Raw genomic sequence first — 14,394 nt, 5'->3', positions numbered from 1 at the left:
AAATTATAGTGAGAAATACTCCTTTAATGGGGGGGGGGAAGATTACCCCAACCTCACTCACACAACTGAGAACAGTACAGTGGCAGATACCTTTAAAAGGCACGCTGTCTGCCAGATACAGGTTCCTGGTATCTCACTTCTTCATCACAAGCCCTCATGATAATCTATCCCACAGCACTGACCTAGTAGAGCCACCAGCCTACATCTAACATTTCTATCATCTATCTATCTATCTATCTATCTATCTATCTATCTTATGATGATATATAGATAGACTGTTAGATACAATATATATACACATATATGTTATTACATACTTATATTTTATATAAATTCTTAAACTAAAGGACCTGAAAACAAATTTAAGCCTAAAGTTGCAATACTTAAGGATGCTTTGGACAGAATACTAAATGATCTAGGAAGCATTAGAAGAAGTTGGAAAGAGTACACAAAGTCATTGTACCAAAAGGAATTGGTAGACACAGAAAAAATTCATGAAACAATGTTTGAGCATGAACCTGTGAAGATGAAGGAAGAAGTTCAAGCTGCTCTGAAAGAGTTGGCAAAAAACAAGTCAACAAACAAATGCTGCCCTGGATGTGCTAACCAAATTGTGCCAAAAAATCTGGAGGACAACTACCTGGCCAACTGACTAGAAGAGATCTATATTTGTTTCCATTCCAAAGAAAAGTGACCCAGCAGAGTCTGGAAATCATTGAACAATATCATTAATATCACATGCAGGTAAGATTCTGCTATAGATTATCCAAAAATGACTGGAAGAGCACATCAGCAGAGAGCTGCCAGAAGTCCAGGCTGGATTTAGAAGGGGTCGTGGTACTAGGGATATTGTAGCTGATGTTAAATGGATCTTGGCTGAAAGCAAGGAGTACCAGAAGAATGTCTTTCTCATTGGTTATGCAAAGACATTTGACTGTGTGGATTACAACAGACTGTGGCTGACTCTGAGAAGAATGGGAGTCCCAGAACATTTAATTGCTCTTATGTGAAAGCTATACGTGGACCAGGAGGCAGTCATCAGAACAGAACAAGGAAACACTGCATGGTTCAAAATTGGAAAGGGTGTATGCCAGGGATACGTCCTATCTTCATACCTTTTCAATCTTTATGCAGAAAAGATTATCTGAAGTCTGGGCTCTATGAGGAGAAATGTGGCATCAGGAAGACGCATCAACAATCTGCATTACACAGATGACACAACCTGCTTGCTGAAACAGAGGAGGACCCGAAGTGCTTGCTGCAGAAGGTTAAAGACTGCAGCCATCAATATTAGTTAAATCTCAACATTAAGAAACCAAAGCTTCTCACCTGTGGGCCAATTGACAGCAATATGATAGATGGAGAAGAGACTGAGATTATTAATAGTTTCAGTTCACTTGGCTACACACTCAACACTTCTGGCATCAGCAGTCAGGGAAATAAAAAGAGTATTTGCATTAGGAAAATCTGCTATCAGAGAACTCTTCAGAGTGCTAAAGAGCAATGATGTCACTCTAGAGACTAAAGTATGCCTTTTCCAGGTCATGTTCTTCACAATTACTTGTTACGTATCAGAAAGCTGGACAATGACCAAGGGTAACACAAGAAGAATGGATGTCTGAGTAGTAGTGCTGAAGAAGAGCACTGAACTTGCCAGTCTGCTAAAAGAATAAACAGGTCTGTCTTGGAAAGGGTGAAACCAAGCTCCTTCTGGAATGCAAGGGTGTTTTTTTTTTTTTAATTATTTTATATTGGTTTGCTTACAAAGTTAATATACATTGTATTTCACACTATTCTTCATTCACATTGTTTCATACAATTATTTCCATTTTTTATTATTTACAAAATTAATTACAACTGGGCGATGCTCACCATGACCCTGTCTTTTCAGGTCCCTCCCAGATCTTTCATATTTCTTTACCTACCTACCTCCGTCCACATAGCAAATTTTGCAACACTGTGATTTCACCCCTACTCAGCCTCACCTCACTGCTCCAACCCTTTCACCCCTTGTGTCCCCATACATATTTTAATAAGTTATCCTTTTCTTTTTATAGTAATGGTCTTATTCAGTATTTGTCCATATGCAACTGAGTTATTTCACTCAGCACATTGCTATCCAGTCTCTCTAAGCTATGCAGTATGTTTTGAAATTGTTGTTCCTGTATGCTGCACCTTAATCTCCAGACTTACATCATTGCTCTTCAGCACTGGAGAGGTCTCTGACAGCTGACTTTCCTAATACAATTCATCTTTTGATCTCCTGGCTGCTGGTATCAAGATACTTATATAAGGAAAATTACAAAACAGTAGTACAAGAAACAATAAGAGATCTAGTTAAATGGAAAAGTATATTCCATGTTTACACATAGGAAGATTCAACTTTGTGAAAATAACAATCCTGCCAAAAACAGTCTATAGGCTCAATGTGAACCCAGTAGAGATACTAAAAATATAAGAAGATTTTAAAAGGCAATTTCCAATTTTATTTGGAAATTGAAGAAATCCCAAACAAGCTTTTCAGGGGAAAAAAAAACCAAACCAAAACCAACCCCAAAAACAAAAACAAAAAAACAAACCACCAAAAACCCCAAACCAACCAACAACCAAAAAAACCCCGAAGTAGCAGGCATCACACTCTCTGATCTCAAAGCCTACTATACTACACAGTCATTGTAATCAAAGCAGTATACTCAGGAGCTACAATTTAAAAAAACACTACATAACTTGGGAGAGACTGGAAAACATTATGCCTAGTGAACTATTTCAGTCTCATAAGGACAGATACTGCGTAAGACCATTATTGTGAAAATAGAAAGATAACTAGTGAAATGTGTGTGGAGGCTCAAGGGAAGAAGGGATAGGAACAGAGTGGTGGTGGTGTGTGGGGTTGGGGACAGGGCTAGGGGATCACCAGGTCACACAATTTGGTGGGTGGAGGGAACGGTAAAGGAAATGGGAAAGATCTGGCAGGGACATGAAAAGATAGGGTAAGGTTGGGCATAAATCAATTATGATTCATTTTATAAAACACAGTGTATGGAAATGATTGCATGAAATACAATGTGAATGACGATAAGTATAAAACACAATGGGTAAAAATTTTGTATGCAAACCAATCTAAAATAAAAATTAATTAAAAAATCAAATGAACAGTATGACATTGAACAGATACAGTGACCAATAGAATAGAACCAAGAACCCAGAAATCAACTTATTTACCTATAATCTATATTCAGTAAGGAAGTGAAATTCATTAAATGGGATAAACCACAGCCTCTTTGACAATTGGCATTGGCAAAACTGAACATCTACCTGCAAAAAAGTGAAATGACCCACAGCTCTCTCATTGCACAAATGCTAATTCAAAGTGGATTATAAATCCAGGGGTAAAACCATAGGCATAAAGATCATCAGAGGAACAAATTATACAGTACTACATACAATAAAATAAATAATCATACATAAATAAACACAATAAGAACAAGTTTTTAAGTCCTAGTCTATGCCATGAATAGACTTGCAAACTTAGTAAAAAACTCAAAATCATGAGAGGGTAAAATCAACAAATGGGATCTTCTAATTAGAAATCATGCGTGCATCAAAAACCTTTTCCAATAGGGTGAAAAGAAAAGCCACAGACTGGGAAAGAATAGTGTCTTAACAAAAAAAGTGCTGAGAACCCAATTACAAAAAGGGCAGATGATTTAAAAGTAGACTTTTCACTACGGAAATATTCAGATGGCAAACAAACACACAGGAAATGCTCAGAATCATTAGCAATTTTTTTTGTTGTGAGGTATTTTTCAATCAAGTAAACTAACTTGCCTGTCCTGTGCGATCTTCATCATCTGCAATATGCTTGAGTCTACTGTTACAGTCACTGTGTCAATCGATCTCATTTAAGGTCTTCTTCTATTTACTATTGAGCAGTTAGAGAGATAAAAATTAAAACAACAGTGAAATGCCTTCTCCCCTCAGCAGCAATAGCAACTTTTAACAGGACAGCAAACAATAAATGTTGGTGAGGATGGGATGTGGAGAGATTAGAACCTCATACTCTGCTAGTGGGGTTCTAAAATGTTACAACCACTATGCGAGGCAGTTTGACATTTCCTTACAAAGTTGAAAACAGAAATCTCATTTGGCCCAGCTATTCTACTTGGGGAACATACCCCAAGGAAATCAGAGTTGAGATATAAACAGATATATGTACACTTATGTTTATTACAGTATTAATGGAAGTACAATGCTATGGGCAATAAGACATTAATACATATACAAGAAAGATCAGTTAATACAGCTGTTATTCAAATATGCATACCATCCATTAAAATAGAGATTAAGAAATTCTGAAATTAAACATGCACCCAAGACATATTATTAATAATTGGTGTAGGGACCTCTCTAAAGTACTCAAGAGCAACGGTGTCTCTCTGGAGACTAAGGCGTGCCTGATACAGGCCGTGGTCTTTGCAATCACTTGCTATGCATCAGAGAGTTGGACAATGACTAGGCAGGATAGAAGGAGAATTGATGCCTTTGAGCCGTGGTACTGGAAAAGAGAACTGAATTTACCATGGACTGCCAAGAAAACAAACAGATTCATCCTGGAGAGGGTTAAACCGAGGTACTCCTTGGAGGCAAAGATTCTAGGGCTTCATTTGGCATACTTTGGACATGTTGTAAGAAGGGACAGGTCCTTGAAGAGGGACATCATGCTTGAGAGGGTGGAGGGACAGCACAGGAGGGGAAGATCCTCTATGAGGTGGATTGATTCAGTGACTGGGGTAATCGGGATGGGTGTGTCAGAGGCAATGCGATTGGCACAGGATAGAGCAGGGTTTAGGGCTGTTGTACATAGGGTCGCTATGAGTCGCAAGCAACTCGACGGCACATAACAACAACAACCATCTTATAAAGTTAAGCAGTCAAACACAGGAAGAAATTGTTTTTCATGAATACATAGAAAATGTCTATTGCTGCACATGAAGACTTTCCCCCCTTTTCATTAGTTTATTTACAAAATTCTAATACGAATTTGAACAATTTTTTCAATTTCCCTCACCCACCACCCATCAAATTGTCCAACCCAATTATTAATCCTTTCTTCCCACTTGTACAACAGCTTTTCAGCCTGTCCTGTCCTGAGCCAGTCTCACCAATACCGACACACCAACCCCTACTGCACCAGTTACTGTATCAGTCCATTTCATCAAGTGTATTAACTCTCCTGCTGTCTCTCCACTATTCTGAGCATGATGTCCTTATCCAAGGACTGGTCTCCCCTGGCCACGTGCCCAAAGTGTGTGAGACAGAGCTTCAAAATTCTAGTCTTCAAGGAGAAATTTGGTTTCAGCCTCTCTAAGCAGAACTATTTGTTTTCTTGGCAGTCTATGGTATGTTCAACTCTTCTCCAGCATCACAATTTGAAGGCATCAATTTTTCTTCTGTCATCTTTAGTCATTGTCCAGCTCTCAGATGCATAACAAATAATTGTGAAGACCATGGCCTGGATTAGACGCACCTTAGTCTCTAGACTGACATTGTTTCTCATATCCACAGGAATTAAAATTTTATCTTGAGTCTGTCCTACCTGAATTTAAAAACCAACTCAGGAACAGGTTTAAAGCCTTGAACACTAATGAACAAAGAAAGAGTAGCTGTGGGAAGATATCAAGAATATTGTCCATGTAGAATGGAAAAGGTCTTTACAAAGGAGGAAGAAAATAAAAAGACCAAAATGGATATCAGAAGAGATCCTGAATATTGCATTAGAGTACTAAAGAGAGAGTCAGAAAATTAAAAGGGCTGTACTTGGTCAGTATTTCTTTTTTTTAGATTTTTAAAGAAAATTTATAAAGAACTTGTATTTTCATTCATCATTCATTGTTGCACATTTTCCTCCCTACTCCCCTACCACCCAATTCAATTTTTTATTTGGAAAATAAAAATTGCTATACAGTACCCCACCCCAGACCACTTCAATATGCAGCTCTTATTCTGGAGTCTTGTCATGCAATAATACCTAGTCATATATTCCTTTTAAACAGTTCTCTCCCTTGTCTGCTTCAATGTGTTCACATTATTTATCCCTCTTTACTTAGCTTCCCCCAACCCCCATGTCAGTCCTGTTTTATAGCAGTGGCATTATGCAGTATTTGTATTTTTGTGACTGAAATATTTCACTTAGCATAATGTCCTCCCTGGTCACTAATTTTGTATAATATTTCATGAGTTCTTTGTTTTTCAGTTCTGTGTAATTATCCACTGTGTGAATATACCACAGCTTCCCTATTCATTCGTTTGTTGATGGACATTTGGGTTGTTTCCAACTCTTTGCTATTGTGAACAAAATAGCAATAAACATGGGTTGGGTGGCAGTTATGGTTTCTTTAGGGTATATTCACAGTAGTGGAGTTGCTGGGTAAAATTGTACTTCTATTTCCAACTTTTTGAGAAATCGCCATACTGCCTTCCATAGTGATTGCACAATTTTACACTCCCACCAACAGTGAATAAGGGTTCCAGTTTTTCCACAACCTCACCAGCCTTTGTTGTTTGCTATTATGTTAAATTTTGCTGTTCTTACTGGGTTGACATGATATCTCATAGTTATTTTTATTTGCATATCTCACAGAGCTAAGGATATTGAACATTTCTTCCTGTGTTTGTATGCCATCAGAATGTCTTCTTTGATGAAGTGTCTGTTCATATCCTGTGCACATTTTGCAACTGTGTTGTTTACCTTTAACTTGTTGTGGTGCTTGAGTATTCTATAAATTCTAAATATAAGCCCTAATTTATCAGACATGTCATTACCAAATATTTTTTCCCCAGTCTGTGGCCTTCCTCTTTACCCTGTTAGAGAAGTTTTTGGATGTGCATTAAGACTTCTAATACAATATTGAATAGGAGAGGTGATAGTGGGCATCCTTGCTTAGTTCCTGTTCTCAAAGGGAATGCCTTTAACCTCTCTCAACAGAGAAAAATGTTGGCTCTTGGGTTCGTGTATATACATTTTGCTATGTTGACGAAATTCCCTTCTATTCCTATTTTGCTGCTGTTCTAACCAGGAAAGGGTTTTGGATTTTGTCAAAGGCCTTTTCTGCATCAATTAATAGGATCATGTGGTTCTTGTTCTTTCCTTTGTTAATGAGATGAATTACACTGGTTGTTTTTCTTATGTTGAAGCTCAGTATTTCTTAATCTAAAGTTACTAAAGAACAAATTCAAGCCACAAGCTGCATTCCTTAAGGATGCTATGGGCAGAATATTGAATGATTTAGGAAGCATAATAGCATTAGTCATTATAGAATTGTGAAGTCAAAGCTACAAAGATATACTACTTCACATTGCACTAGGATGGCTACTGAAAACAGCATAGAAAAATAACAAGTTTTCAGTAGGATGAGGAGAAATTAACATCTTCATGTCTTTCTGATTAGAAAGTGAAATGGTTTAGTCACTGTGAAAAACATTTGTCAGTTCTTCAAAAAGTTAAAAATAGAATTATAATGTTTAGAAGTTCAATTTTGGGGTGTATATAAAAACTCTTTGACAGGAACTCAAACACATACTTTTATATGTGGATTTTTATAGCAGCAATATCAACACTAAGCAAAAATGGGAACAGCTCAAATTACACTAATTAATAAACAAATTGTAGTCCATACAAGGGAATGTTCATTACTCAGCCATTCACAAAGGAGTGAATACTGCTGATATATGGTAAAACATGGGTAAGCTTATAAAACTGTGTGGGAAAAGACGGACACAAAAGGTTGCATATTATTATTCCATTGTATGATCCAAAATAGGTAATTGCAGATGGACAGAATGAGCCCTAGAGAAAGAGAGCAAAGATAGGGAAAATAAAGGAAAGGGGAATGACTTCATAATGAGTATTGTTGTTTACATCCAGTTGATTCTGACTCATTTAGGCCCATCTATGCAGGGTTCTCAAAATAGTGACCTTTCCAAGTAGCTCATGAGGTCTGTCATCCAAGGCACTTCACAATGAGTTCAGACCACCATATTTTCAATTAACAATAGAGTGAGTGCTTAACCATTTGTGCCACCTAGGCATTGAATTTCCTTTTACAGTGATGAAAATATTTTCTAATGAAATATAAGAAGTAGTTATACAACCTTGAGAATATATTAAAGACCACTGAACAAACAGACTTTAAAATGACAACCGAATTATACACATTAAAATAGACCCCTCCCCCAGAGGATATTATGCTGAGTGAAATATCTCAGTCACAAAAGGACAAATACTGCATAGTGCCATTGTTGTAAAACAGTACTGACATTGGAGTTGGGGGAGAAACTGAGAAAGATGGGATAAATTATGTATACTGCATTGAAACAGATGAGGGAGAGAACTGTTTAAAAGGGATATAAGACTGGGTACTGTTATGACAGAAGTCCAGAACGAAGGCTACATAGTGAACTGGACTTGGGGGGGAGGGATTGTATAACAATGAAATAATTTTTCTTTTACTTTTCAAAGAGAAGAACAAACTGGGGTGGAAGGGTCTGCAGGGATAAAAGTGCAACAATGAATGAATGGAAATCCAAAGTCTCTGTAATCTTTCATTAAAATCAATAATAAAAAAAGAAAGAGTTCATGTTATTTTACGTATATTTCACTTCAGTTAGAAACATTTTTCAAGCACATAACAGCAATAACCCTGTTGATCAGAAATAAGAACATAAAATGAGGCCTGAAAAATACAATAAATTCAAACAAATAGAATACTTAATTTTAAAAATGTTTGTTTAAAAAAATGTTTTTATAGGACAAGCTTTCATTTTTATTATTAATTTTAATGTATCATTTGACTGAAGCAACTAAGATGACTTTTCAACTTCCTGTATGGGTCACACAGATTGCGTTCTCAGCTGCTGAACCAACAGATGGCTGGCTGAGTCCACGTGGGTATGCCTTTAGGAAAGGCCTCATGATCTGCCTCTAGAAAGGCAGCCATGGAGACCCTGTGGAACACAGCTCTACCCTTGCTCTTGGGTTGTCATGAATAAGAGCACACTTGATGGCAGCTGTGTTTTGTTTTTATTTTTGTTTTATAATGTGTGCTTTTATTTAATTTCACATGCAAGTAAGATTCTACTGAAGATTATCCATAAACGACTGGAACAACACATCAGCAGAGAACTGCCAGAAGTCCAGGCTTGGTTTAGAAGGGGTCGTGGTACTAGGGATATTGTAGCTGATGTTAGATGGATCTTAGCTGAAAGCAGGGAATACCAGAAGAATGTCTATCTGTGTTTCATTGATTATGCAAAGGAGTTTGACTGTGTGGAACATAACAAACTGTGGCTGACTCTGAGAAGAATGGGAATCCCAGAACACTTGATCATGCTAATGTGAAGCCTATACTTGGACCAAGAGGCAGTTGTCAGAACAGAGCAGGGTAACAATGCATGGTTCAAAATTGGGAAGGGTGTACCCCACGGATGTGTCCTGTCTCCATACCTTTTCAACCTCTATGCAGAGCAGATTATCCAGGAGGCTGGGCTCTATGAGGAGAATTGTGGCATCAGGATTGGTGGAAGATCTATTAACAATCTGCGTTATGCAAATGACACAACCCTGCTTGCTAAAACTGAGGAGGACCTCATGCACTTGCTGTAGAGGGTCAAGGACTGCAGCCTACAATATGGATTGAGGCTCAATGTCAAGAAGACAAAAATTCTCACCACTGGGCCAATTGGCAGCATCAGGGTGGATGGTGAAGAGATTGAGATGGTTCACAGCTTTAGTTGTCTCCACAGTCCACACTCTTGGCACCAGTAGCCAGGAAATTAAAAGACGTATTGTCATGGGAAAATCTGCTGTTAGGGACCTCTCCAAAGTACTGAAGAGCAATGTTGTCTCTCTGGAGACTAAGGTGCATCTGATACAGGCCATGGTCTTAGTGATCACTTGTTATGCATCAGAGAGTTGGACAGTGACTAAGGAGGATAGAAGGAGAATTGATGCCTTTGAACTTTAGTGCTGGAGAAGAGTATTGACTGGACCATGGATTGCTAAGAAAACAAACAGATTAATCCTGGATGGATTCAGTGACTGGGGTAATCGGGGTGGGTGTATCAGAGATGGTGCGATTGGCACAGGACAGAGCAGAGTATAGGGCTTTTGTACATAGGGTCACTATGAGTCGCAAGCGACTTGACGGCACATAACAACAACAACAACAATGTGTACCTTGGAGTGAGAGGGAGAGAATGTGTGGATGAGGTGCTCAGAAGATTGGGGCTGCTGTTTTTGAATACAGTAAATTCTCCGGCTTCTCCCTATTCTGTTGAACTGGTATGCATTTATACCTGCACTAAATCAAACCTGTGTGACCCTACTCTGCCTACTATCATATACATTGTTCTTTCTCAAAAGTTTGTGATTTTTATTCCTGATATTTCATTCATTTTTATAGTAGTTAAAACCCTCTTTTAAAAGTACACAAGCTTCTAATAACTATGGTTATTCAAATGAAATAAATTAGAGTTATACTTGTGATAACATCCATTTCCAAAACTAATGTTGTTGTTGTTATGTGCCGTCGAGTCGTTTTCGACTCATAGCGACCCTATGCACAACAGCCCTAAACCCTGCTCTGTCCTGCGCCAACCACACTGCCTCCGACACACCCATCCGGATTACCCCAGTCACCGAATCAATCCATCTCATAGAGGGTCTTCCCCTCCTGCGCTGTCCCTCCACTAATAGATTACATTAATTCTTGTTTAATTGTTTAGGAAAACATTGGAAGACACCAACAACTAATGATAATTATTAGAGTCATAAACTCAATTTAGTCATAAACTACAGCAGCCTTTTCTAATTTCTGCTCTTAATTTTTATTCTTACCACTAGGTGGCACACATCCAAATATCTAACTTGTGGGTTTCTGACTAGTACAGGTTGAATTGGGTTCACAAATGATTTTTGGGGGGTCATAATTTCTTAGAGCGATTGATTTGCTGTTGCTGTTTAGCACTTAAGATTTAAAATTGCCTACTTTATGAAATTGTTTATTGCTTATCTTGAAAATTAGAAGCTCAGAGAAAACTAGACCTTTACTTGCCTTGATCCAGTTAATTCTCTATGACTAGGAAGGATAGAAGGAGAATTGATGCCTTTGAGCTGTGGTGCTGGAGAAGAGTATTGAATGGACCATGGATTGCTAAGAAAACAGACAGATTAATCCTGGAGAGGGTTAAATCGGGCTGCTCCTTGGAGGCAAGGATTCTGAGGCTTCGTCTGACATACTTTGGACATGTTATAAGGAGAAACTGGTCCTTGGAGAAGGACATCATGCTTGGTAGGGTGGAGGGACAGCGCAGGAGGGGAAAGCTCTCTGTGAGGTGGATTGATTCAGTGACTGGTGTATTGGAGACAGTTCGATTGGCACAGGACAGAGCAGGGTTTAGGGCTGTTGTACATAGGGTCACTGTGAGTCACAAGCGACTCGAGGGCACATAACAACAACAACAACAACAACATGGTTCTACAGAAGCTCTTGGCTGAGATTTGGTGAGCGGTAGGGTGGAATGTTGATTTGTTAAGGGAAGTGAGGAAATGTGATAAGGCCTCCTATTAAAAAACCCATTAGGGCCCTCAAGGCCTGGTTTAAATTGGTTTTTGCCAAACATTCTTCTAAGAGGTATAGCACTGGTCTGTGCATTGCTGTGCAGAGGTAACTTGTGGTCGCTGTGAAGCTGAACACTGTGACACTGATGTGTCAAATGTGAGAATGGTTACCCATGGTGGACAGTGTTTGGTGCAGCTTTCCAATCAAAACAAGCTTGAAAGCAGGAGTGGCATCCACTTCCGAAAGAGCTTGCCTCCGCAAACTCTATGAACAGTGCTCAGGTCTTTTCTTCACAAGGTTGCTATGAGTTATCTATGACTGACTCGAAGGCACTTAACAACAACTAACGTAGTTCCTATAGATATGTGACTTTGCAGATTGCAGAATTCAGAATTCCATCAGAATTTTTTTAAAAACGTATTTTTTAAGAATGTAATTTTATATGAAAATGAAAGAGGCCAGTGGGCTGCTAATTCAAAATTTTTACTCTGCCAACTCCTCCTTTGAAGAAGGAAGGGACAGTCTGCTTCCATAAACATTATTTTATTGATAGGTGCTAAGTCGAGTATGACCAATAGCGAACCTATAAGCAACAGATCTGAACCTTGCCTATGCTCCGCCATCCTTATGATCTCTCATATGCACAAACCCATTGTTAGTCACTGTGTCAACCCATCTCCTTGAGATTCTTCCTATCTTTCTCTGACCTTTCACATAATGATGTCTTTTTTCAATGAATGGCCCCTCCTGACAACATGTCTAAAATAGGTAAGACAAAGATTCACCATCCTTGCTTCTAAGGAGTGCTTTTTTTTTTTACTTTCTCCAAGTTAGACTGGTTTGTTCTTTTGGATATTCAGTACACTTTTCCAAGATTACAATTTGAAGGCATCAATTCTTTTGTCTAACTTTCTCATGCCTAGGAAGCAACTGAAAATACTATGATTTGAATGAGATGCACCTTAGTCTTTAAACTGACACTGTTGCTCTTTGGCATTTTGGAGAAGCTCTTGAGAGCAGATTTTCCCTGTGCAGCATGTATTTTGATTTCTTCACTGCTGTTACCATGAGTGTTAATTGTGGATCTAGGTAAAATGAAATAATTGACAACTTCAACTCTTCTCCATTGTGATGATGACACAATGGTGAGGATTTTTGTTCTCTTGATGTTGAGATATGAAGACTGCTATTGAAGACTATCATCTTTGATCTACTGCAGCAAGTCTTTCACATCCTCCTCACTTTCTACAAGCAAAATCATGTCATCTGCACAATGACAGCATCTGCATAAGGACACAATCGATGGCCACAAATGGACATGTCAGATCAGCAGTGACTGTCTCTTTACATTAGTCATCTCTGACTAAGCTTCTTGTCGACAGCCACCCCCTGAATAGCTAAGACCCCATCTCTAGCCAAGTGTTTTAGGTTGGGGTCCTCTGAGGCTAGCAGAAACTTTGTTCCAGGCTAGGTGCTCCACCTCCTGATGTACTCTCAACATACTCTAGACCAGAAGAGGTACTACCCATCACCTGGCTCACATCTTAGGGTTCAGTCACCACACAGATGAGCAGAATAAACTCTGACCTTACTGGATGTCCTTACTGCTGGTAGATGCACTATCCCAGGCCAGAGAGTTTATTCCCTATAGCATACATGTTTGTTTCATGATATTTGCATGCTTTCTTTTTTATTATTTGCTCTTAAGAGCCCAGAATTTACCTGCCAGTTTGCTGTGTTTGTGGGGACCGAGTGACATAGGTACTTACATAGAGATGACACCCTTGGAAACTCTATGGGACAATACTTTTCTATCCTATAGAGTTATTATGAAGTAAAGGTGACTTGTCTACAAAGTGCTTGGGTTTGATTTTAGAATATCACAATGTTTTCAGAAATGTAAGTAAACACAAAATTAAAATAGTAAATATTAAAAACACAAAGATCTGATTAATTATATAATGCATCTTGAATTAACATAATAGCTAGCCTATTGTGTGTTCCATTGAGTTGGAACCAATGCGTAACTGACCCTCCAGTGGTTTTCAGAGGCAGTATTTGCACAGGAGGAGATTGCCCATCCTTCTCCCACAAAGCAGCTGGTGGGTTTGAACTACATGCCTTTAGGATTGCAGCACAGATTCTTACCACTAGGGTGTGGACAGTCTCCTCTCATGCAATTAACTGCCTCAGAAAACCCACTGGAGGGTCAACTATAGATTTGTTCCTACTTGATAGCATACAACCACAGCTACAACAACGACTAGCCTGTGAGCAAAGTAAGAATCAAGGCAGCAGAAAAAAGTAAAACCACAATAAGATCCAACATTAGGCTAAGCACTTCTTGTGACTAATATATTGATTCCTCAAAATGTCTCCATAAGGTATATAACTTCCTTCACCTTGTACAGATAAGGAAAGTGAAGTCCACAGTTGAGTGACTTTTCTAAAGTCAGAGATAGTTGGTAGCATAACTGAGTTGAAGGGAGGTCTGAGGAAAGTCTAGGGTTTTACTTTGAACATAACCCTAAACCATAAAGAGATTACTCTTTATTTGGAGTTTTGTTTGGAGTTGTATATAAGTTTTCTTTGCTAATTCAGACAGAATCTTTCTGAACTTTGAAACAGATGCTGATTTCCCTTATTGAGTGAAAAGATCAATTTTTAAAAATTTGGATTTCCATTCATTCATTGTTACACTTTTCTCCCTGCCCAGCCCCACCCCCTAGTTCATGCCTCTTTTTGAAAAGTAAAAGAAAAATTCTGTCATTGCTCT

This window comes from Elephantulus edwardii, unplaced genomic scaffold (genome assembly GCF_000299155.1).
Source record: "Elephantulus edwardii isolate Elephantulus edwardi_28Jun2011 unplaced genomic scaffold, EleEdw1.0 scaffold00059, whole genome shotgun sequence".
Classification (NCBI taxonomy): Eukaryota; Metazoa; Chordata; class Mammalia; order Macroscelidea; family Macroscelididae; genus Elephantulus; species Elephantulus edwardii.
The sequence above is the reverse complement of the archived record's forward strand: the minus strand, read 5'-3'. Positions refer to the sequence as shown.